The 24504-nt window shown below is 41.8% G+C and overlaps 1 protein-coding gene across 1 annotated transcript in view; it reads right to left on the bottom strand.

Annotated features, from left to right (window-relative positions):
• Nucleotides 1-24504, bottom strand: part of OGFOD3 (2-oxoglutarate and iron dependent oxygenase domain containing 3) — a 176857-nt gene that overhangs the window by 41301 nt on the left and 111052 nt on the right. The window lies entirely within an intron of this gene.

The raw sequence follows: 24504 nt of genomic DNA, 5'->3' as shown, positions 1-24504 counted from the left end.
TTAATAGCTAAAGTTTCTTCTTTTTCTTTTTTGGAAGCTTTCTTCTACAAAGAACTAAAAACCATACTTTCAAGTCCATCATATATAGTGTCTTTTAAATGTCACGATGCCTTCAGACTGATGTTCCCTTTCATAGCAAATTTCCTATTTTATATCACTTTTTCATTTGGTACACATGTGAAAAGACAGAAAAAGACAACTGATGTACATAATAAGGTGTGTCAAACTGCTTAACACTGTACTTATTTAGGTTCTGATAATGTTTCTATTCCAGCAGAGAAAGTTACCCATGATTAGAAAAAAATATTTAAAATCAGCAGGGATATTATTTGCTGGTTTCTTTCCAAAATGACAACTTAATAATGTGCTTTATTTTCAGGGACAAGTGAAGGAATAGACAACAGGGTTGTCCAGTGGGTTATACAAATAAGCAATTTCCAATTAGTATTCCTTTTAGCACCATGGCTGTTTTAGAGAACAGTGCTGTTTAGAGGAACAAAAACTTGTCAAACTAACAAATTTTCTAGATAGTTTCTAATTAAAAAACTTAGATGCATCAGCATCAGATAAAGCCAAAATTTTGTTTCAATGACAGTTGTAGCCACTATCCTACATGGGTGAGGAATACCAATGAGAATAAGGCAGGATTGAAAAATATAATTAAGACACCAGAGAAAGGTTGAAGATCTTTACATCTACTTCACTTTGCTAAGGGATTTAAAAGAAAAGTTACAGTAAAGACACAAAGCTGTATTCAAATCTAAATCTGAAGAATGGAGAAATTAAAATTTCAGTGCACTTCTTTACCCTCTCTTTATCTAACCCTCATTAGCAATGCAAGGCACTTTGGATGGGCATTTATGAAAATGACATTATTAAAGACATTTTAGCCATAACACCTTGACAGTTCATCACCTTGGTTAAGGCTAGTAATAAATCCCCACTCCAGAACCCTCTCTTTTGCAGCAGCCACTGTCACAGAGCTCTCTTTTGCTGAAAAGAAAAATGTGCTGATTGGCACTCATGATAAGGCCACAGCACTGGTCCTAGGACTGCTTGTGGAACAGAAAGGCTGTTCGTCTCTCATACTACATGAATTCAGCCGGATTTAAGCTTTCTTTTGTCTGTAATTTAGGGCCTTGGCTTCAATGGCATCCTCCATTCCACCTCAACTCAGACCTTGGGGCTACCAAAAAAACAATTACCTATGTAAACAGTCTTGTTAGAGTGTCTCCAGCACCAAACTGGAGACATTTGTCTGACCACACTTCAGTTTAAAGATATTCAACACCTCTCCTTATTTTACAAGCTGAAAAGAAAAGACAAAGCCTCATTTGTTCACACTTTCAGCAAGACTTCGATGACTCTAAAGTGAAACCCAGAGAACTCTTAACAAAGGACATTTCTTGTTCAGTCTCAGCAGCTGTAGTTACACATTAAATATGTAACCCCCCCATAGTAAATGCTCCATGCCTAGTACAAGCACAGGTGCATATTTTCTTTTCTGGGCTTCACTTCAGAGTCATCAAAGTCTTGCTGAAAGTGTGAACAAATGAGGCTTTGTCTTTTCTTTTCCGCTTGTAAAGGATGATGCTGGATGTACTCCCAGATGCTGTAAGCCTCTGGCATCTGAACAGAGCCCAGGCTATCTAGAGTCTCTAGTCTCATCTCTGGGGTGCAGACTTCCTGTCTAGCATCCGTTTTGAGCCATGGAACTCACAGTCCAATCAGTGACCCCCAGACTCACATGGTAGCTTAAACTCACTTTCCCAAAATGTCAAAGGTGTGAGCCTTCAGGAGATATATGCAAGTGAACACATACTGATGCATATGGCTTGCACAGTTTCTGATCACCCCTTTGTTTAATAAGAGTTTACAGAGCTTTACATAAAGATAGCAAACTTTTTAAGGACAGTGCCCTTTTCTGGCTCACTCTTCCAGTGGGAGGAAGGCAGAGTGTCCTCATCAGCTTCCTGGTGCAGGCAGCTCCCCTCAGCTTAAACTACTGACCTTGGTCATAAAGGGTGAATCACTCACCAAAAGGCCATAAAGGAGCAAATGGTATTTGTTAGATGACTCCCTGATCAGTCTCCTTTCTGAGTACTAGATCCTGCCAGGTTGCCAAAGGATTCTCCCAGTTCTTCAGCTGCAGCTAACTTCATGTTTAAACAATTAACAGATCAATGGTATAGCCCTCAGCAATCCTCCCTCAGTAGTTCCTACCAACCTAGAGTTTCATCCTCTCCTTATGGTAAAAAGACAGAAGAGGCAAAAGACTGCAGAGCCAAAGTGAAGTTGATGGCTTGGTAAAGATTCAGAGTTCCTAACTGAACTCAGAACACTTAAGTTGTATGAATTCCCCAAATGGTCACAATGTCATCTAACTTCGAGCAGATAATGGTCTTTTCTATCCTGCAATTTCAGCAACGTTACTGATCAAAAGTGGATCTGTATTGAGAAGTGGTGGCACTTTATGATGACTGGGAACTTAATGATGCTAAATTATTCACAGAAACGCTTAGTCTCTGTGGAATAAGTCAGCATCCATATGAGTATCAAATGCATTTATTACCCCCAAATCATTAAAAGCCAAAAGGATTCATAAGGCTCTCACTCAGAAGTTCAAACCACACACGCAAACTTATAACTGAAACCAGGTAAAAAGCCTTATGGTCAACCACAGACAGAAGAAATTTCAGTAAGTCTTTATAAAAAGAACATCTTTGGGTGCTTTTAGGCAAGGATGACAGCATTAGATACCAGGTCAGGCATGGAGGGTACACAAGTGACTGAAAAGGCCAATGTGCAATAAGCAGCTTCTTCCACAAATCTCTGAGAGCCCTGTAAACCAACATCCCCATGGCTGTCGTCATTCTTTTCACCTTACTTGCTTTTTTTGTTTGTTATCATGCGGTTGCTGCTCAAAGCATGTACCTTGGTGTACTACTGATGCCATTTAGCAGTGAAAGACTCCCAGTGACAAACTGATATGTTGCTTTGTGGCAAGTGTCACTTAAAAGCATACTTAAGATGCTTGCCAGGGTAGCCAACCTTCTTCCTGCCAAATTCAAGCTAACTTTACAGCAGCTGTTGGGGAACTTATCCTATTATGTAGTTAACAGAGCCCTCACAATTAGTACTTCAATATCCAGCATCCTGTAAAATCTCAACATGTTCTTCCAGCATACCAGTTAACGTGAAGCAAAGCATGCAAGAATCTTTGGTACAGTGGGATATGCCTTGTGTATACCCTCAGAGTCCCACATCCATGTAGCAGGGTCAGTATCATTGCCCTGTAGACCTTCAGCTTAAGCAGGGAATTTGATCACCCACTGACTCTGCACTAGCTCAGCAAACCTGCTGAAGGTCACAGCGGGCATGTCTACACATGCCCCTATGGCGCCACTGTTACTGCGCTGTCATTTAGTACTTCCTTTTGAAAGTATTAAATGAGGGTGCGGTAACAGCCCGTACCGCGCCGTGCCAGTAGTACATGGTTATTTTTAGCTGCTATGTCACCGTAGCAACATGCTATAGCAAGGGAGCGCGTTGCTACGGTTACGTAGCATCTCATGTCGATGCGCCTAGTAACTTTCAAGATACCCATCATGCATCACAGCCTCATCAATATAGACACAGCTGGTGTGGAGGCTTCTGAGACTAAATGGAATTCATACATTTCCACCCCTGGTTATGAAAGGGCTGATGCAGATATTTTGAAAGAGCTGGCTGGCACGTGACCTGTGTTTTTCTCAATCCCACAAATAGCCTAAAATTGGTAGCAGAGGCAACCAAATTTCACCAAAGGCCAAAGGTCCTTGGAATATGCCTCCCGGGCTCAGTCATTGACATGCAAGAGTTCACAGATGGCTGATTAGATAACCTTATATTCTGCTCACAGTCCAGAGAGAGACTGAAGCAGCTTCCCAACAGTATAGAAACTTATCCCAACATCCACCTGGAGGTCACTAGATGCCCTCTCCAATACAGCTGGGTAGAACAGCTCCAATTTAGAGTACAAGCAATTTAGGGTAGGAGTGGTGCTGTAGCCATGACGGTCCAGGAAATATGTGCAAAACAAAGGTTTGTTTGGTAATATGTTTTCTCAGACCAACTGTCTGCTTGGACACATTATAGAAGGTTTTTAGCCAAAATGCCTGACCCCACATCTGTGAGGGCCTTGTTATACCTTACACTGAGCTGCAGAAATGTAGATGGGTGCTAGAGCTAACTTGACTTTGGAGCAGTTGCAATTTCAGGCCAGCAGGGGCCTGGAGGACTGAAAGGTAAGTACCCCCCTCCCTCCCATGCCAGGCTTACCCCCTGTCCCCCAGGGCTCCCCATTCCCCACTCCCACATCCCCAGGGCTCCCCCCTGCACCTTGTCAACATTTTTCCCAGCTATATACATAGTCTGATAAAAAAATGTTACCAAGTCTTGCTTCCAGCGAGTTATTTTAAGACATACGAAGGGAACAAAACTAAGATTTAAATATTTTGCTATTTAATTTGAGAATTCATACAGCATGTGTCAGAAGCTCATTAACATGCACTTTGCTAGTCTGAATAATTTGCATGCCAGAATTTATATTTAATTCCAGATACCTGCAGTAAAACCTTGCATTACTAAAACTATTTTTATGATAACAATTATTAGCACATTATAAAATACTACAAATTAAGTGTATTTTATGAAATCCTCCTTGCTTATTTTAAACTTATGTTTATTCAGCAGACTGATAATTTTAACAATGTGCACTATGTCTTCCTATCGTAAGAGGAGATGTACTGTATTAAGGGCTGTGCTTCCAAAACAGAGCTTCAAATGGACATGTCTGAATTTGTACCCTACCCACTTTCCTGCCAGATACACCCAACCCCAAAAACACTTGAGGAAAAGGGTGAAATACTTGCATAAGTCTTCTGCCCAAATAAAAATCCCTTCAAATTTTCAAAAAAGAAAATTGCTTTCCTACACAATGAAAAGGACCGTGCCACTCCACATCACATCTTTCTGGAAGTAGAAATATGCAGGTAGTCTCTTGCGGCTACATGGAGCCCCTGTGCTGCCAGTGAAGAAATAAGTTAGCTTGTAATAATCTAGGCAGAATTATGAACTGCAGGATCACAGATGGGAAAGGAAGAAATGCAGATCTTACTAGAAAATGAAAAACTAAGGAGGCCAAATCAATATGTTATAGCATGGCTGTCTAAATAGCAGCCTGCAAGCGGGTCCAAATGCCACTTGTATAGTCTGTGTGGTGGTGGTGGGAAATATCTGGAGGGCCACCCACCGTAACATGCCACCCATGCAGTGTGCACCAAAATTGGACATCCTATGTTACAGGATGACCAGGATCCAAGTCAGCTGGAGGCTGCAGTGGCAAAGCCCCCAAACAAAAAGATTTTCTTCTGCTTCATTCACTTTGCAAGACTCCAAGGAGTAAACCTATCATCATTTTTCAGCTGGACATAAGTAGAAGAAGGGATCACCCAACAGAAAAACATTGGGAGTGGGAAAAAAAAAAAGTATTCAAAATGCAGTACCTCCACCCAAACTGGACTGGAAGTCTTTAGGAGATATCCTGCTTTCTGAGGCAGCAAGCGAAGATTTGTTTGACTTTAAAATTTAACACACAGCAACACACACTAAAAAAGAAGGCTGCCAAATCATAAATAATGGGGAAAGAAAGGCAGCAGAGCTGTTTGTTTCACCATCGATTTCTGAATGCCTTGGTAGATGGGTAAGAATTTTAAACACACGTCTGAATTTAAGTCTGAAGTTCCACAAGTTGCAAAAAAGTATTTGAGTAAATATGCTACAAGACAAGGTTTTTTTCCCCAATCAAAATTGGGGGGAAAAAGTTCAGTCTTAGACTGAAGTACTGGCCTGGAGCAGGCAGTGGCTCAGCTCTGGCTTCAGCCCTAGGCCCAAGGCTGAAGCTGGAGCTAAGTTGCCACCTGCCCCAGGCCAGGGGGCCTCATGCCCAGTGAAGCGTGGGGTAGACCATGCACTGGGGGTGGGAGGCACCACTAGGGAGACTGTGCAGTGGGGGAGGAAGTGCACACGGGAGACCCATGGGGTGGGGGGGGGAAGCAGAGGGCATGCAGAAAGAGTACACATCCTACCCCCGTGCCACCTGCCTTCTCCCACCCCCTGCCACTTATACGTTCGGCCCCAGCCCTGACCTGGAAGTTGTCTTGGATCAGGTAAATCATGTAACTTAAGAATTTAAGCTTAGGAAAGAATGTGCGTAGGTGTTTATCTGCAGATTCACAGTAACACATTACTATGAACTACCAATAACCTTCAGTCTTTACCATACATTTGATTTAATACGACTTGCTTTTTCATACTGCCTGCATTCAGGAACACTCTGTATCCTCTCAGCCCCTTTTTTAAGCACGTTTCCCCACCTCTTGTTACTCACTTAGCCCTACAAAACACCAATATCCCCTTTTATGCATTAAGTGCATATACACACATCTTAAAATAAGTATCAATAAATAGCACTAATACATAAAAGGTGAAATACATTTAAGCTTCAATGCTTGGAAACTGCTGCTCAAGCCCAACTCTAACAACAGGAAGATGTTTTCAGCACAAAAGTATTCAGATATTAAGACAGAAGTCCTGAAGAAAAATCATGAAGTTGCCACAATTAGCACAGACCACCTGATTGAGAAAGCCTTGAACAGGGCATTTTCCTGAGGATCTCAATGAGATATTTTACCCCTGCTCCAGTATACATCACCTGAAGAAAGATGATAAGATATTAAGCCATTTCCCACCCCCACTTCTCCAATCTGCAGTTATACAGTTTAATATACACAGCCTGAATTTGGATGCCTGGCTTTTCAGACTGCTAAATGTTTGGAGAGATTCTTTCAGGTAAGAAATAATAAACTTTAAAATCATCTCAGCTTTAGTTTACAAAAATGTGGGTAGTAAAACTTTCAAAACATGTTTTAAGCATGTAAACAATGACAAATATAGCTCTCTTGTTGGCATTATAAAAATGACTTTATATAGCATTATTGACAAGCTCAAGAATTCACAAGTCATGAAGCACCCTGCTTCCTTAATAGTAAGTGTAAGGGGGTTGGTGAACCTGCTGCTTTGCAGGTTGGCTTTGCTGCCTTGAAAAGCCCTGTAGCCAGTCCTCTAAACACCAGCTCAGTTCTTATAACAAACAAACAAACAAAATTTTCAGCCCTTCTCCAGGCAGTCGACAGGCCCTTTAGCTCTGGTTTACTATTGTAGGCTGTAGGGCTGTGCAAAATTTCACCTGATGTTTCATTTTGAAGCTGTTTCAATATGTTTCAAGCTCAAAACAGTGAGACTGAAACAAAACAAGGACATTCAAAACATTTCAAGTTTCGAAGCCAGGCTTACTGGCTTCAGCGCTGGTCCCAACAGGCAGCAGCAGCCTCCTGTCATCTGGCAGGCAGATCGAGGCCCACCTGCACCCTGGGAGGGCTCCGAGGCTGCGCCAGACTCCTCCAGGTGTACAGACCCCCGATCTGCCTGCTGGATTACAAGAGGCTGCTGCTGCTGGCTGGGACAGGCGCTAGGCACAGCCCATACCCAGTGCCGGGAAGATCCCTGCACAAGCTCATATGCCCTGGGTCCTGTACTGGAGCCAGCTCAAGGAGAGTGCAGGGCCCGGGGCAAATCACCCCATGTGGGGACCCTCCCTCATCCCAGGATTGGGGCAACAGGTCCCCACGCGACCTGATATGCCCTGTGCCCCATACCAGAGCTGGCTTGAGGAGGGTGCAGGGCCTGGCGCAAATCAACTCAAGTGGGGGCAGGTCCCTGCACAAGCTGATTTGCCCCAGGCCCACCTGCCGCTGGCCCCAGCCAGAAGCACCAGCCTCCCGTGACCTGGGAGGCAGATCGGGGGCCCCGGGGCTCCCGTGCCCCCAGAAGCAGTCCGGCACAGCCCCTGCAGCCCTCCCAGGGGTGCAGGTAGCTCCGATCTGCCTGCTGGATGAGAGAAGTCTGGTGCTGCCAGCTGAGTGCACCCTGTGCTGGGAAGACTGGTGTTGCTGCTGGCTCCAGCTGGCAGCACCAGCGTCCTCTCATCCAGCAGGCAGATCAGAGCTGCCCACACCCCGGAAGGGCTGCAGGGGCTATGCCGGACTGCTCCTGGGGGTGTGGGGGTACCAAATCACAGGAGGCTGGCGCTGGCACCAATCTTCCCAGCACTCGATGGGCAAAATGTTGAAACAGCAAAACAGTTTTGATTAAACACAACAAAACAGTGCTTTCAAAACGAAACAAAACAAAACTCAAAATGAAACACTGTTCTGTCGAATCATCGAAACGGAAGTCAAATCAGAACGATGCTGTTTTGCTTAGCCTTAGTAGCCTGGCCCCTTTCTTGTAGCAAGCTTATCTAGGTTGCAGTCCACCTCCTGGTCACAAACTAGTCCTTCCTTCAGCTCACCTCTCTCTGCTAGTGGGACAGCCCCTCAATATCACCCACAGCTGGGCTTCTACAACAAGGCTGTCTGCTCCCTCTTAAAGGGCAGACCATGCTGTTACAATGTATTTCTTTAAAACTTATTTGGGGTTCTATTTAGCTGCTATAAGGGCTCATGAACCTGATTATTCTTTTTATATTTCCCAGCTATTTTTGCTATCAGAAACTTAAAACTCCCTTGAAAAAAAAAGGAAAGCTGAGAAACACGATTCCGGAATCTGAGGTTTTTAGAAAAAGAAACACAAGTTATCACAGGAATCTATGCTAAATATTGGAATCTGATTTCAAAATAAGCACTGCAAACCACTAAACACTGGGGTATGAGGGTCTGTCTCCCTTGCATTGTTAGATCCAACTGTAACTGAAGTTTGCCCTAAACATGAGTTTCACCTGCACACAAAAATCTCTAGATCAAGCTAAGTTAAGCTTGAGCTAGCTGTCCTGTTGTCAAGAGAAGTGGGGTTTGGGAAAACTCAAATTCCCAAATCATTTAATATTTAGAGTATTTCTGTCTAGGAACGTCCATGCCATGAGACAATTACATTTCTGCTCTATTTTACATCTGCTGTATTGCAAGAGACATTACAGTGGTTTGTAAAGGTCCCATACATTGGTTAACGGATATCCAGCAAGTTACCTAAAGCAGCAGTATGCACACAGATCAATCTGTTTTTCCTATGACTTTGTTTATTTTATCTGGAAAGGGAAAAAGGGAGAGGAAGATGGAAAAAGTGAGCTTCCTTCTGAATGATATTTGAAAATTTTATCTAAGTCAGTGCATTTTGTTTCAGTCTGGACACATCTACACATGCACATTAATGCATAGCAATAAACTCCGGCACATACCATGCTGGAGTTTATTGCTCCTGGGCACCACATTTATAACACATGCACCCAGGACTGCAGCACACTGAGCCAGGTAGGAGCAGCCCCAGCTGGCAGGGAGGTGGGGGGAGGTCAACCTGCCAGCCTGGGGCTGCTCCGACCTGGATCAACATGCTGTAGAGGGGCTGGCTGGGGTGTGACAGTGCTTCAGTACAGGGACAGCCAGCAGGCAGCCCCCACACTGAAGCATCCTCATGCCCCAGTCAGTCAGGTCATCATCTAGACGCGCGTTGCTGCACATGAAAAAACTGCAGCAGGATAGTACTAGTATTTGTAAGTGCTAACCTGCTGCAGAGCTTATTAATTTCCCGCAGCCTAATAGGGCCACATGTGTAGATGCTGAGACTTTTACTGCAGAGCTAATTAGGCAACTCCGCAGTAAACATCTTGTGTAGATACGTCCTCTGCACCGTGACTAAGAATGTAGCAGAGTTCCAAGACAAAATGCAGGTTTTCCAACGTTCCGTGGAAACCACCACACTCTATTTCGCTTTCCTTCTTCCAAGACTCCCACCATTGTTTTTTAGGCTGCAATAGGCACTTGGGAATGAAGGCTGCTGGCAGACATTAAAAAAAAAAGTACTCTACTGGATGAAGCAGTGCATTACTTCAACTCAGCCCCACAGCATCTGTATAGATTGGGCAATTCAGCAGGGCTTTTTGGCCCTTTTAGCTAAAGTTGATTCAATCAGTTATTAGATAAAAGTGCCAAAAAAGCCCCACTAAAGCACCTGATCTTTACAGATGTTGGGTAAGCTGGGTCCAACTAAGGCATTGCCTGTGCTGGGCACGTGCGGGACTCAGTGCATTCATGTGCCGAGTTTAAGGTAAAGTGCCGTGTGGGAGGGGAGGGGGGTGTTAATGACTGCAAGCAGCCTAAAAGAAGTGCAACATACAGAGGTGGGCATTAATATCAGTGGAAGCTGAAGATGCTCATTTATAAGAACAGGCTCAAAGCTGTCCATTCTCAAGTGGGCTCTGCCATTTCCATAAAGCAGTGGTTCTCTCTACCTTTTTAGACTTAAGGACACCCTGGATAGATTTGAGGCACCCCTTGGGAAATGCCAGCCTTAGTTTTCCCTCTTTTTTTTTTTACTACAGAAAATAATAGAGCAGTGTTTTTGTTGCAAAGAACTCAGAAAGACCACAACAATGGATTTCTATTTGAATTCACAAGGTTTATCTTGTAAATCATGTTTGTAAGTCTAACTGAGCTAACATTGTGTGGCACACTGCAGCACCCTTTAAAGAATCTCAAGGCACCCCAGGGTACCACAGCACACTGTTTGAGAATCACTGCCCTAAAGCAGTTATACATTTATAGGACTTATTTTTACACCTTGTAAGTTATCCCTTTTCTGTTCATCTGGTTCCAGGGAAGAGCATGGTATAAAAGAATGCAAGGTTCAGAGAGAAAGGACAGCAGATTCTTCTACACCCTACCTAGCATTGGACACAGCCAGTACTCCAGAATAAAAGTAACATAATTCTCAGCAAGTTACATATTGACAAGCAGCACAAAAGGAAATTTAGGAGTAGTTACATTTTCAAAATATTAGATCAGTTTTTTATATGCTCTTTGCAAGAAAATTAATGAAGATTTATGGCTTTTTTATTTTTTTGCTGGTTAGAGACTCAGGCCACATACTGGTGTTATATTTCTACCACAAGAATTTCTCTTTCCCAGTAGAAATTGCCAGCATACAAGCATTCATTCACTTTCTCCTGGAAGAAACACAAACCCCCAGAGAGAAAGATCATCCGGAAGATGTGTAAAAGATCTCCGCTGTGGGACAGTTTCTCTCACTAGAAAGGCACGTATGCATCTTTGTTTGACTCCTCCATAACTGGACGGCCTCAAGCAGTAGAGTCTCCCTCTGAATCACAGAGGAGTTGAGCTGTCACCACCTCCCTTGAGTCTTCTTGAGAATAGGATGTCCCTGGTTTGGGGAATGGGCAAAAGGCCACTGGCCCGCTGCTCCTTCCACTCTGTTCCCAGAAACCAGGAGCAGAATGGCAGAGCCACTGCCTGCACGTCCCTGCCTACTCCCCAGAGCAGGGGCAACCCAATCTGTGGAATAATCTGGGGCCATTACCCCACTCCTCACTCCAATCTGGCAGGGGAAGGAGCAGTGGGACAATGCTCCCCGCACTCCCCCAAACTAAGGTGACTGTGGGTCTAGGGAAGGTGCAGGGAGTCTTTCCCCACCGCCCCCAGAATGGTCTGAGAAAGGTGGAGGGGGCAGGAAGGGAAGAGGGGGCAGCTACAGGCTGGATGATAAAGATAGCAGTGGAAACACCTCACTGAGATACCTCCGTTTTTCCTGTTCTCTCTCTAAGCCAGACTGTGGTCTCTCATTAATAACTATACAGTAATTGTAGGTAAAAGCCATTTAAGACCTAGTGAATGTTCTATCTTCAGAAGAACAGAGAAGATAAACAGTGCTGCTAGAAATATTAAGCATAACAAGATAGAGATTGTCCACAATGCTGCTTCATTATTTTAAGTAAAAGACAGAATGATAAACTGTTTAAGATTCACTAACTAAAGCATTCACAGATCACTACTATTTCTCTGCAGTATTAGCTTTTTTTCAGATGAAAGAAAAATCGAGGATACTGTCAGATCTAGATAGGCAACAGGTTTATGCATCTGTGGTCAACAGATTTAATCTCTCTGCACTGTATGAACCTGGCTAGGAAATGTTTCTCAGCACAAGATTATCAACTCAATGTATTTTTTCAACTTTTGATGTACATTCAACAGTAACATCAAATCTGAACACTTCTCTTCCACTGTTCTGCAGGGTCAGTGACTAAAGCTGAACTTCTATAATATCATATTGACGATCAAAATTATAGTGAAAATACCTCAAGTCCCACATAATATTTTAAGGGTAATTACAATTCTTTTCTAATTATGGGTACTTTACTTTTAAATGGGAAAAAGTTGCTAGAGTAAAATTCACAATAAGAAATCCGTTATAAATCATGCAAACATTAATTCTGAAAGGCTTAAGCCATAAACAAAGTTTATCCAAGATGAAACCCAGCATCCCAGGCCAGCAACCTTTTTAAATTTGGTTTTGCTGTTTATAAATTCAAATATACATTATTCATCTTTGTGATTACAAGCTTCCCATTCATGCATAACAAAACGTAATTTGTTTTAAGAGGGGAAAAACAAGGTTTCCTGCCTGTCCTTTTTTCCTCCTCAAATTTTAAAAACAAAGACATCACTTACAAAATTCAATTGCCATCTTTTCAATAATGTATCAGTATAGGAAAATGCAAGAAGAATGAGTACTCCAAAGACCCTGCATCTGCACCTGCTGATATATGAACATGTAAATGTGGTAGCTTTCTCCACAGACAGCTAGTTAGACAAGCAATATCCTATAGAAGTGCAAGAGCTAGATTTTTTTTTACATTTTTGCATATATCAATTGTCAGGGGTGGATCAGGGATGGCAGTGCAGTGGTGCGGTTGCATAGTCCCACCCCCGCAACTTCTGATTCCTGGTCCACCAAAAGTTTAAAATCAACTGTCTGGTAGCAGCAGCAGCATTTTTATTCAGGCAGCAGTGATAAATCAATTTACTTCATGGCTCATAATCTATCTGATTCTTTCTAAATTCTTTTATTCCACAGGTGTTAATGACCCTATCTCCTTTTTAATGGTCTTGATATTCAACTAATCAAAAGAAAGCTAGCCTTTCTTCTGCAATTCTGCTGCGTGTTAGCTGCTCCTGGTAACGTAGCTCCTGTTTCACAGCCCTGCAGACTGGTTTTAACTCTAGCTAAAAACATTAACTCAGGTCTGCAAATAACTTTCAGTGAAACACTGGGTAAACTGTCAAGATGTTCCAAAAGGCTAGAATTAATTTTACAAATCTGAAAAAGAGATGTCCATTTAATTCTAATGACTACAAGACCAATGAAACGACATATTTTGATTATTTTTGTCCAGTCTGTTGTGGTTTCCTTTTATACCTAATACATGATATAGCAAACTAAATCAACCAAACCAACAAATGTATATTTGTTCTTGTTCTGATCTTAAACTGAATAATATAGCTGTTTGCTCCTAGCTTATTAGTAATGCTTCTAGTTTCTTTTTAAGTTGATAAAAATATACATTGTATTATATATGATGGTGCACTACACCATCTGCATTCCCGTTTTTTAAAATTCTAGATCCTCCCATGCCACTTGTGCACTCCAACTGGTCTGTATTGTCAGAAAGCTGTACATATAGTGAAATAAGGAAGAAAGCTCCTTTCAGTGTAACATGGAAGGAATAAGATCTTTTACCTACAACATTTTCTTCAAGATGCTAAGCAGTGATCCCCTTTGATGATTCAAAAGTTTGTCAATATTTTGGAAATTAAATTTGCCTATTCTTTGGAGCATTAAAGAAAGAACTTACCCCTCTCTCAAACAATAAAACATATTCCTTAACATTTGTAGAAAACCAAATCTAAGTTCAGTAAAAGCCCTGTTATCCAGCATTTTACCAACCATCATTTTAATTAACTGGAATTACCTGATGGCCAACCAGACATGAGGGGACTGTTGGGGGAAAACTCGCACGTGGCAGCTGCTGCCAACACCCACCACCCTGTCCTGTCGCCACCCTGCGTGCAGCTGCTACCACCCCCTCACCACCCGTGCAGCTCCTGCCGCCCTCCCCCCAACCCCACTCCACGCCCATCCAGAAACCCCTGTGCCTCAGGTAACTGGTATTTTTAGATTACTGGCACCCCCCCCATTCTCCACTCATGCCAGAAAACTGGGCTTTTACTGTAGTTCTAAGCAGTAATTAAGTAGAGTAATTTGTTCTACTGAATGGGGAAAACATCAGGAATCATAAAAACACACATTAACACTCAATGAAAATTGTATGGATGAACAGGCAAGCTGAGTTCTCTTTTTTTTTAAATGCTAAAAATATTCAATAGAAATAAAATCTAAGGTTTTGGAGGATACTTGGAAATGCTTCATTGTACACGTTTTTGATATCTAGATCTATAGCCTATACACGTTCCCCTTATCAACTGTAGCCTAGAAGCATAAAGTGAAATTTTCCAAGCCTGTACTCCCTATAGGAAGCAGAAAAAGATTAAGATACAAGACAAGTTGACTGGAGTGAACAAAATAAATGGCTTTTTCAAAAGCTACAGCAATTGTCTCTCTCACCTTACCATCTTTAAAATGTATTCTAGAAGTTGGCCTGACAACTGCTTTCTTGGAATTTACCTACTTACTCCTGCATAGCTTTGAATTCTAAATTGTGCATTCCTTGTGTTAGCGTGACCATTTGGGTACCGTGGACTCCCCTGGTTCTCTCCTGCCATGACTTCAATCTTGTTAAGAAAATGGGGAGGAAAGTGATGATATGATAATTAGTACCCACGGAAGGACCACGCTCAGTCTATTTTATAACCTCAGTGCTTTTTATTCTTTCTTATTTTACAGGAAACCAGTTGGGAGGTAGCAGCTTATCAGAATTGTCCCTGGAGTCGTCCTCCCAATCTGCAGAGGACCCCCAACCCCTCAACAGAGACAGTAAAGGTGACAGTGTGCTTCACTAGTCGAGATGCTGTTGACTATTCAGTGTCCACAGAGTCCCCTCCACGTCCTCTGCCCTGCAAAAGGGGATCTCCAGGCTTCTCAGTCTTGTCTGAGTCCTAGCCCGCTTATCTTAGTAAAAGGAAGAAACAGAAAAGAAAAGTTTTCCTTTGTTCTGCTCCTGCTGGGAGCATCCCACCGTCATTAATTGTCCAATTAGTGGCTTGTTACAGCTGCCGCCTGCGTCTTTCTCGCGGTAGGGGCTCTCCCGCGGTACGGGCTTGCCTTCTCGATCCTCGGCGTCCCTCTCGCCTCGGGGTCTGAAGTCACCTGGACTCTTCAGGGGTCTGGGCAGGGGTCGTCCCTCCCGCTGCCCCTTCGGCTCGACGTAGCCTCCCCAATCTTTAATGCTGGCCGCGGCTCCAGCCTCCAGCAAGGCTCCGCTTCTCCCCGCACTCACCGTCTTTCCCACGGACTCAAGGAAAGCTGAGGTCAGGATTCCAGGATCCCTCTGCTCCCTCTGATCCTGCGTCGGGGTCCGTCTTCCCAGATCCTTCTCTCTGGAGGGTCTCTCTCGCAGCTCCTCTCTCTCTCTTTCACCATGGTGCCCAAAGGCAATCAGTCCGTGCCTCACCGCTCTTTTTATGTCCGTTTTGGAGGGCTAATCACCTAAGCTTGCCTTAGGTGTGTAAATTCCCCCACCTGGCAGGGTTCGTCGTCGGGTCAGTCTAGCCCCATCTTACCTAAGTAACAGGGCTCCTGTCAGAGTCCCTGTTACAGCCTGAATGGCCATAAGTATTCATTTTGTTTAAACATACCCTGATAATTATACTATATATATAAACTCATGCAAACTGTTTACAGAACGGAGACAGAACCTAAGACGGGGGCAGGTAGGAATTATGAATTGTATTCATAGAAGAGACAGGAGAAATATAAAACTTGGTTATAATTAAGTTTCCCCAGATTCTGGACTTTGCCAGTGAGCTGGACATGTTCTTTATGAAACATTTTTGTCCAAGTGAAGCTAAGAGAGATCACTGGAATACCCACACTGACAGCAACAGAGTGCTATAACTGAGCTAGCCACAGAGTGTCCTTGAAGGACCTGGAGTGTGGGTGTCAAGGGAAAAATTTGTCCAAAAAAAGTACAAATGTTAATTTGGATCTTTCCAGGGACTTATAAAAAAAAGACAACCATTAAAAGAGAAAAAGGATAAAATTAATGATTTCTCTGGAACTCAGAAACAGTGTAGCACTTCATCCATCCTGGACTCTTCTCAACCCCAACAACTGTATCCCAAATCTTATTATCTGTAACTGAGTGGGTGCTTTTTGTAAGCCACCTCCGAACCCAAACGCAACATCATTGTGCAGGGTCTCCGATATATTCTTATTAGTGTTACAGTCCCCCCTACCCCCACCCTGCCCTTTCCCGACTTTCCACCCACCTCGCCCCCAGGCTTAGTTGGCTGCATTTTTTCATATGAAATTTACTTACGCTCCCGCGCCTACCCCTACCCTCTACTATGTACCCCCTTGCTCAGGTCCTCTGTATTTCCTTCTGCCTTGAACTTTGCAAACTTGAACTTTAACATTTCTTTTAAACTTCAAGAAGACTTTGTATTAAAAAAAAAAAAAAAAAAAAACAAGACAGATCAGATTCAGAGTTGTGAAGCTGACTACATAAGAGAGCTTGATATTTCATTGTTTCTTCTTCTAGCTTTTTAGCAAGTTTTACTGATTTAGTGTATACTTATTCAACATGGCATTTAAAAAGAATACTTTCCACACGTGTGAGCATGCATGTGTATGAGTACACACATTTTACATACAATGAACCATGTTTAAAGTGTAGTTATAAAGTAAGGTATTGAGATACTAGAAAATTAGTTTTGGGATTAGCCGTGCAATGTTGCCTAGTCACTGCACCTAGATGTTATAGAAAGGACTGAGCAACACAACACAGTCCTTTCAGCACAACACTAATCAGAAATGCTGCAATAGCTGTACCTGGTTTCCAAATAAGCAATCCTAAAGTATAGATAAATTGGGATACATAGAACTGTTTAAAGGAAAGGGAACACACCAAAGACAACATTAAGCTTCTCAAGAAGATCTCCAGGGGGAAAAAAAAAGCAGCAATAAAATATCCATATAAACCAAGGGACAAAAAAATACTAAGAAATGTGGGAAGAGACAAAAAAGGCAATACATAAATAACACCAACAAAGCACTTGAAGGAGATGATAGTAAAAACTGTCAAACCAGCAAGGTTCCAACTGGTAAGTTTGTAACAGTCCGCGGGAACACTAAAGATAAAACAATAAAAAGATCTAAACCAGAAGAAATAATAATAATACTACAAAAAACAGCAATATTCAGAACACTTTTACAAGATACTAAACTTTCAGGCAACACTAAGCAGACCAACCTCACAAGTTACCAATACTGACAAAGAAAGCAAACATCCAAAAATTGGATTTAAGAACATATCAAAATCACAGACAACAGTGAAAGAAGATAAAGCTGTTAAAACCTAGAAAAGCAGCAAGTGTAGACAAAATGGTTAGGCAATGTTTAACACACTAATGATGACAAACACAAAATCACCAAATAATAAATCACCAAACAATAAAAATTGCTGTCATTTTCAACAAACATGAAATTAGGAAAAGCCTCCAAAACAAATGGAGAATGGTAAAAAAACCCTCATTTTAAATTATTGCAATAAGTGGTGGATAACTGGTGAAGTATTTTATTCCTTTTAATGACATGCAAATTCTCCAGCAGCATTATTTCCAGCAGGAGTCAGGGCAGAGCTAAAATGGCTGAATTTTGACCCTAAAGATCACAAGATGGCTAGATTTCATCCAACAAACAATAATTGGAGAGATCACTGAATGGCAAAACTGATCAAACTTCATAGATTGTATGAATGAATCTAACAACCCCATCATCTTGAAGCAGTATGGTGTGCCAATGAAAACAGTGAAATTGTCAAGGGGGGGTGCAGTAAACATAGATGTGAAATGATGGTTAAACTTTGATACTGATTTCAAACAGTGAGTAATTCTTTAATCTCTCCTGTTTCACAGCTTCTCTCATAAGTAAATAACAACATAGCACAGGCACTGCATGATTTAACTATACAGTAGAAGATTTAGATATTGCTAATAACAAGGCTCTTTGGTGACAGCTGCATCAACAATCAACAGATTGTCAAGCATCTCAAAGCCATGGTTAATAATTAGTTATGAATAAACTAATCTAATGAGAACCTCAGCAACTTCCAACTCAATTGTTATATTAGAAGGCAAAAACAGAACAAGGACCGAGTCAGTTACATATACTGATAGTAACGTGAAGCCAGATAGTATAATCACAAAGAAAGATTGACAAGAATTGGCAAAAGAGCAGATGATATTCATCAGCTTAAACAAGATACAGACAGTAAAAAACCTACAATTTACAGAGCAAACTATGAGCCTTCAGTTCAAATACTATTTCCATTTTACCTTATGGATGTGAAAGCTGGAAATTCACAGGTTTATAGAAAGATTTATACCTGCTTTCAACAGCAAATGTCTAGTTCAGGAAAATTTTAGGTATGTAGTAGAATTAATTCGACAGCTCTTTATCTCCAAAGTTACCCAGAAAAAAAGGAAATCTGTCTGACATACATTAAGAATGAGACTAGAGCATTTTCCATGGAAGCTATATTACTGTATTTACTTGAACACAAGACAACCTTGAATACAAGATGACCCTCACAATAACTAGATTCTATATATGAAAAATTTATAAATTTATTATAAATTTTCCAGGAACAGAATCTAATTATTGGAGATCTGCCTTGAATTTGTCCCCCTCCCACTGCTACAGCAGGGAAAATAAATCTGGGTTGTAAGGCCCTTGCCCTCTGCCGCCTCCAACTTCTTCCCCCTGCGGCTCCTTCTCCCCCTTACTGTCAGACCTTGCTCTCCCTAGAATGAATTAATTTTTTTCTGGAAATTTTTTTCATTTTCCAGGTCAAATTAGCCATATCAGTTCTGAATGTTTTTGACTGAGCAAAACTCAATTGTTCAAACACCATATGTGGTGCTGCAACTGGCAAGTATCCTCCACCCCAGACTTTTCAGCCTGGGGCTTCTCTTGCTTCCAAATCCATCAGCAGGCATCCTAGGTGCAGGCCCAAGTGTGGAGGCTTGGGATTCAGATGCCCCCAAGCCTCGCTTGCCCTCAGCCAACAGCAGCAAGAACAAGCTAGCTAGGGAGGAGTCCCTCATTTCCATAAAGTAGGCATGTAGCCAAGACACTTTATGCGTGATATTAGTCCAAAACCAAAATGCTCATGATTTACCATGCAACTCATTGCTCTGGGCCCCAGCAGAGTCAACAGCATTTCAAGCCACGGTGATCCCACAGTTCAGCACAGCTCAATATGCGAGTGCTCCAAAAGGGATCCATGTGCTAATTAGCACCCCATTCATGACTGGAACCAGATGTTCTCATCACGAGTCCTAGGATCCTCCAAAAATGTATGTGTAGATGAGGTGCAGGGTAACCTGGTCTGGCTCCATCTACCTCATGGAGTTTGGGACCACGCTAATCATATGGAACAGGTTAAGGGGAGGGAGGACAACAGAAAAATTCTGGGTAAACTATTTAGGGCCCCGTTTGGTGATGTTTGCCAGACATTTAAGCTTGGTGAAGAAACAGGGATCGCTGGATGGGAAAGAAAAACACAGCTAAGCTGTGGGAGTGAAGAGGAAGTCAAAATGTAGCGGGGCTCACCAAGACTTGAAAAAGAGTCTGAGCTAAAGTGGACTGGGCACAATCCATTGTGAGAGCGTCTGAGCTTACTTTGACCTCTCTGAGTGCTGGCCTGGCACTGCAGTACCTCCAGACCTGGCCCCTCTCGGGGGAGCAACTGCCCCCCACCTTTTTTTTAAGGGCCACACAAAAAGCACGTTTGCCCAATATGTGCCATGTGTTTTATAGTCATGCTCAGTGTTGGCTGCATTTAATCAACTTTACAGTTGGTTTCCATTACTGAGCACATGCTGCTTTTAGCAGCAGTTTAGTGATAGATAATGTATCTAATGAGGTGCCCCTGTATATGAATACAAGGCAAGGGGCTTTCCCCACCATGCTGATTGGGGGAAAAAAACCTTGCCTTGTAAATACAGCATTAGACTAGGGCTGCACGAATCTTTGGTCCCTGATTTTTATCAAATTTTATATGATGAATTTAAAAACGTTTTATCTTTGTAGCTGTACCCAAAACACAAAAATCACTCAATCAGTTATACAGTATAGTGATTTGCTTATAAGTGGATGGTTTCTGGTAGCTGGCAAGATGACAAGTGAAATGTGGATGAGAAAAGGAGATGGATATGAACAGCAAAAATGTAACCTGCCATCTGCTGGGAATGTGAACTGTCTGGATACCATCACAGACTGTTAGACAGCTTTCACAAAGGCAACAGACTCTTCTGCTGAAAATAAATTAGTTTCCATATGACAAGATAACTTTAAATTCTACAGGAGGCCTCAGAAGAGATGTCTGCTGTCAGGGATAACTGACCACATTCCTTTTCTGGTGCAAAACAAATGCAGAAAAAAAAAAATAAAAAAAAAAGCAGGAGAAGGAACAAAGCTAATGTTCAAACCTATGCAAGAAATCACAGTAATAGGCAAAAATTACATCATAAAAATGTGTCTTAAGGTCTGAAAAAAGAGAAAAATAAAGAATGCCTATCTACACTTGGATTTCTCAGGTATTCCCTTCACTGCATCACTCGTTGCAATTAATTGTTAACATAACCAGCTTCATCACATTCCTCTTCCAAAACTGCACAAGTCCTATCTCTACCCTGACAGCCCCCCAAATCATACCGACACCACTCACAATAGGTTACTATGCAATTATGAGGCTAAGGATCAACACTGATAGCATAACTCTGTTGTGAATTTTTTTCTGTTGGCTTTCACCGAGTTTGGATCATCATACAAGTGCACATAAGCATTATTCCCACATATCATTCACGAATGATGTTTTTTCTGTTCTATCAGGTGGCCTAGAAAACACTAAGTCTTCCTGAAGGTAAAGGTACCAAAACCAGTGACTTCATCCCTACCAAGAAACTTCACTAAGGTGAAATTTATCCTAGTGCTAAATGCACAATTAATTCCAATCACTGCCCTATTTTTAGAGCTTAAAAGCAGAACTGAAGTCATAGGGTACTGGCCTGGACATAATTTTCTCCAGGAATATGCTTATCTAAACCTTAAAAATGCACTCGGGACTATGAAGTAGATTATAAAATGTACATGGCTACAGAAAAATCTCTGAGCCTTTGCTCCTAAACTTGGTAGCTAATGATGGAGTGTGAGGAGGTGGAAGCACTGTATTATGGAGAATACCATTCTCTTTCCTTTAAATATGCTCCCTCATTCTGCTTTTGTTGCCTCATTCTACAGGTAAAAATACACATCGTACTGTAGCGAGATGTACTCAAGACATTTACATGGTCCTCTTAAGGCATGTCAAAACTGGAGCTGAAACTTTGATATCAGCACAAGCAGCATACCTCAGCTAGCTTTAATCTAATCAGCACCGGTAACAATAGCAGTAAAGACATTATAGGAGGGGCTTTCGCATAGGTTAGCAGCTGAAGTATGTACATCCTTGTGGGCTTGTACCTGAGTGGCTGGCCTACTCTGAAACATCTTCTGCCAAGGTTTCATTGCTGTTATCCATACTAGCTGCATTCAAATTAGCTTGGATATACCTACCAGTTTTGGGCAGCACGATGTCTGTGACATGTCCTTGATGGAGAGGGGCAAATTGGATCTCCAGCTTTAACAGAAAAATGTGAATTTTGCCCATAATATCCATTTTGCCACATGTGTGTCCATACAACTTTCCCTATTCCATATAGTAAGATCTACTCCAGTACAGTTATTAGAAAAGACTTTGTGTTGGCAATATCTCTGTTAGCTAGGGAACTTTATCCAACTTTAAACGACAGCAGTTGAGGCTAGGTGTCCTGAGCATTGTTCAACAGTTTATTGGATTTGGCCTGCGGATGTAAGACTTAGCTAGTGTTCGGCAATTAGGGCTTCCCCATGGTACAGGCAGGAGCTTCTTCCACGCTGCAATGAGGAGAAGCAATGGCATTCAAAGCTTCACCTGGAATGTGGCAGGGAGAAGTGTCAGTGGTGGGAGTTTCCCCATGTGTTACAGTGGAGGTAGCAGCCACCAGATCTTAGCACCCGCCTGCCCCTGACCCTGAGCTAGGCCATTCCAGCCTGCAGCTGGAAAAAAAGGTTGCCGACTGCTGGTTTATTCTATGCTGTTTTGGTAGCCCCAAGTGCTGATCTACTCAGTTTTCACAGGATACCTAATGAGACTGTCTCTCATCAAGAATCTAAGGATAAAACAAACACCAGTGATGAGACAATATGAGCAGTTAAATACAAATTTATTCCTCACCATCCACACTTTCATTTACATAAGAGCAGAGCTGACTGGAGAGAGAGAAAAAATCATCAGAACAGAAGAGATCAACCAAAACAAGGACCTTATCAGAAGGGGGAAAACTAGACACTCTCTCTCTGCCACCTCTTAGTTAAGAGCAAGTGTGGAAAGAATCACTTAAAAAAATCAAAACATGGGGGAAAATATCTGTTGTATTTTTGGTTTGCATGGATCTGTACAAAGAGACTGTGGACTTTGGGGCAAGGGGACACTGAGGTCAGGGGAAAGATAAGCAGCAGAGGCTGTTAACACTGGCTGAAAACACTTGGGCTCCAAGAATTAGTGAGATGAATGAAAAACTAATATACTGTAGCTGTCTCCATGACCACCCCCAGGGTTAAGGAAAATTCACTGCTAAATAGATACAGTATTTGCAAATAAATAACTCTTCCTAGGTCAGTGCCTTCCTAGGTCAGTGCCTTCCTAGGCATGTTCACTTACTGCCCACCCTCTCAAATTATTCACTGAACAAGTTTCATTATTCCAAGCACTGGCATAAATACATTTGATGTGCATCCATTTTCTCACTCAGTGCATCTCCACTTACATCTCCTGAAAATTGACAGGAAGCAGCATAGTGCAACCCTCAAACTAATTATCAGTTCTGAATAATCCTCCTACCTTCTGACATAACTTATAAGGACCCTTTTTTGTTTATTATAGATTTGAAGTAACAAATTGTTCTGGCATTGTGCTTTTAAAAGCACAGAAAAAAGCACATAAAAAAAGAGTGGAAACAAAGTGCAGTTCAAAGAACAGGGCTTGTTGATTTGATGGCATCATCCAGAATTCATTGGAGCATCGGATGGAGCTGCCAGCAACCACTTTAGCACCATTTTCATTCTTCAGTAGTTCTTATCAGTACCGATTTGACCAATTTGCATTGCAAAAATTCTCCCTGGATGGGGTCCAGCGTCCATGTTTTTCTGTACTTACATTTCCACTCTGACCAACTCTGAGAAACTGGTATGATCATACTTGCTACATCCATGACTGTATACTTCACCTTGCATTACTTTCCCAATTCATACTGAGGCTGTATCAAGTACTGTGAGCCTGTCACCAAATTTTCTGAGACTCAGTGTAGTGGAGCATCCTTTTTGCTAATCAGTGACAGTTGATAGAGGTTCTCCAGGTCAAAGGTGACCACTAGAATTTGGATAAAATATTCTACCCAACTAAGTCCTTCTAAATACCAGGTATTGTTCATGACAAGAAACCTTTCTTTAGCCGACTTTAAGTCAAGGATCCTCAAAGTAATGTGCTTAGAAGCTAATCTACTAGTAACTTGCACCTCTTGAGATTTTAATAATATTTCTGGGTGCTATATATCTTACATCTGGTTCTTCCTCCCCTGGGTGGTACATGATTCTTGAGTAATTCCAGTTTGTGTGTCCCTGTTGAAGTCCAAATTTATTTATCTAACTATACGGTACTTCTCACTTTGAGTTTTTGCTAGTCAGATTTCCTAGGACACAATTAAAAACCAGAACTAAATCTAATGCAAAAACTACTCAGTTCAATCCAATCAAAACTTTAGAGAGACAGTAAGCTATGATCCAATAACCTTTGCTATGTTTATAAGAATCACTCAAATAACTTTCCACTATCAACTAAATCAAATCATGAAAAAGGTTGTAACGTCTCCTCTACAAAACATGCAACAAAACAAAACTTTATGAAATCTAAGCATTTAAGTAATCTATACATCTTGACAGGTAACTTAAGCGCATCATTCACCTATAAAATAACACTTGCTAGAGCTGGTTGAAGAATTTCCCAAAAGAGCAGCATTCCATCAGAAAATGCCAGTTTGATAAAACTGAAGTATTCTGCAGGTTAAATCCATTTCATCAAGACTACTGAAAAAAAAAATAGACAGGGCACCTGACTGGTTACCTTCCACCCCGGTTGACCAGGGTTCTAGGGCTCCTAAATGGCGATCAGCATTATGGAATTACAAAAAGAAGTGATCCAGATCGGGACTGCCAAAAAAAAAAAAAGGTGATTTGGTT

Source organism: Gavialis gangeticus, unplaced genomic scaffold (genome assembly GCF_001723915.1).
Source record: "Gavialis gangeticus isolate Ggan-Ray unplaced genomic scaffold, GavGan_comp1, whole genome shotgun sequence".
NCBI lineage: Eukaryota > Metazoa > Chordata > Crocodylia > Gavialidae > Gavialis > Gavialis gangeticus.
Note: the sequence above shows the minus strand (reverse complement) of the source record. Positions and strands in the feature narration are given on the sequence as shown.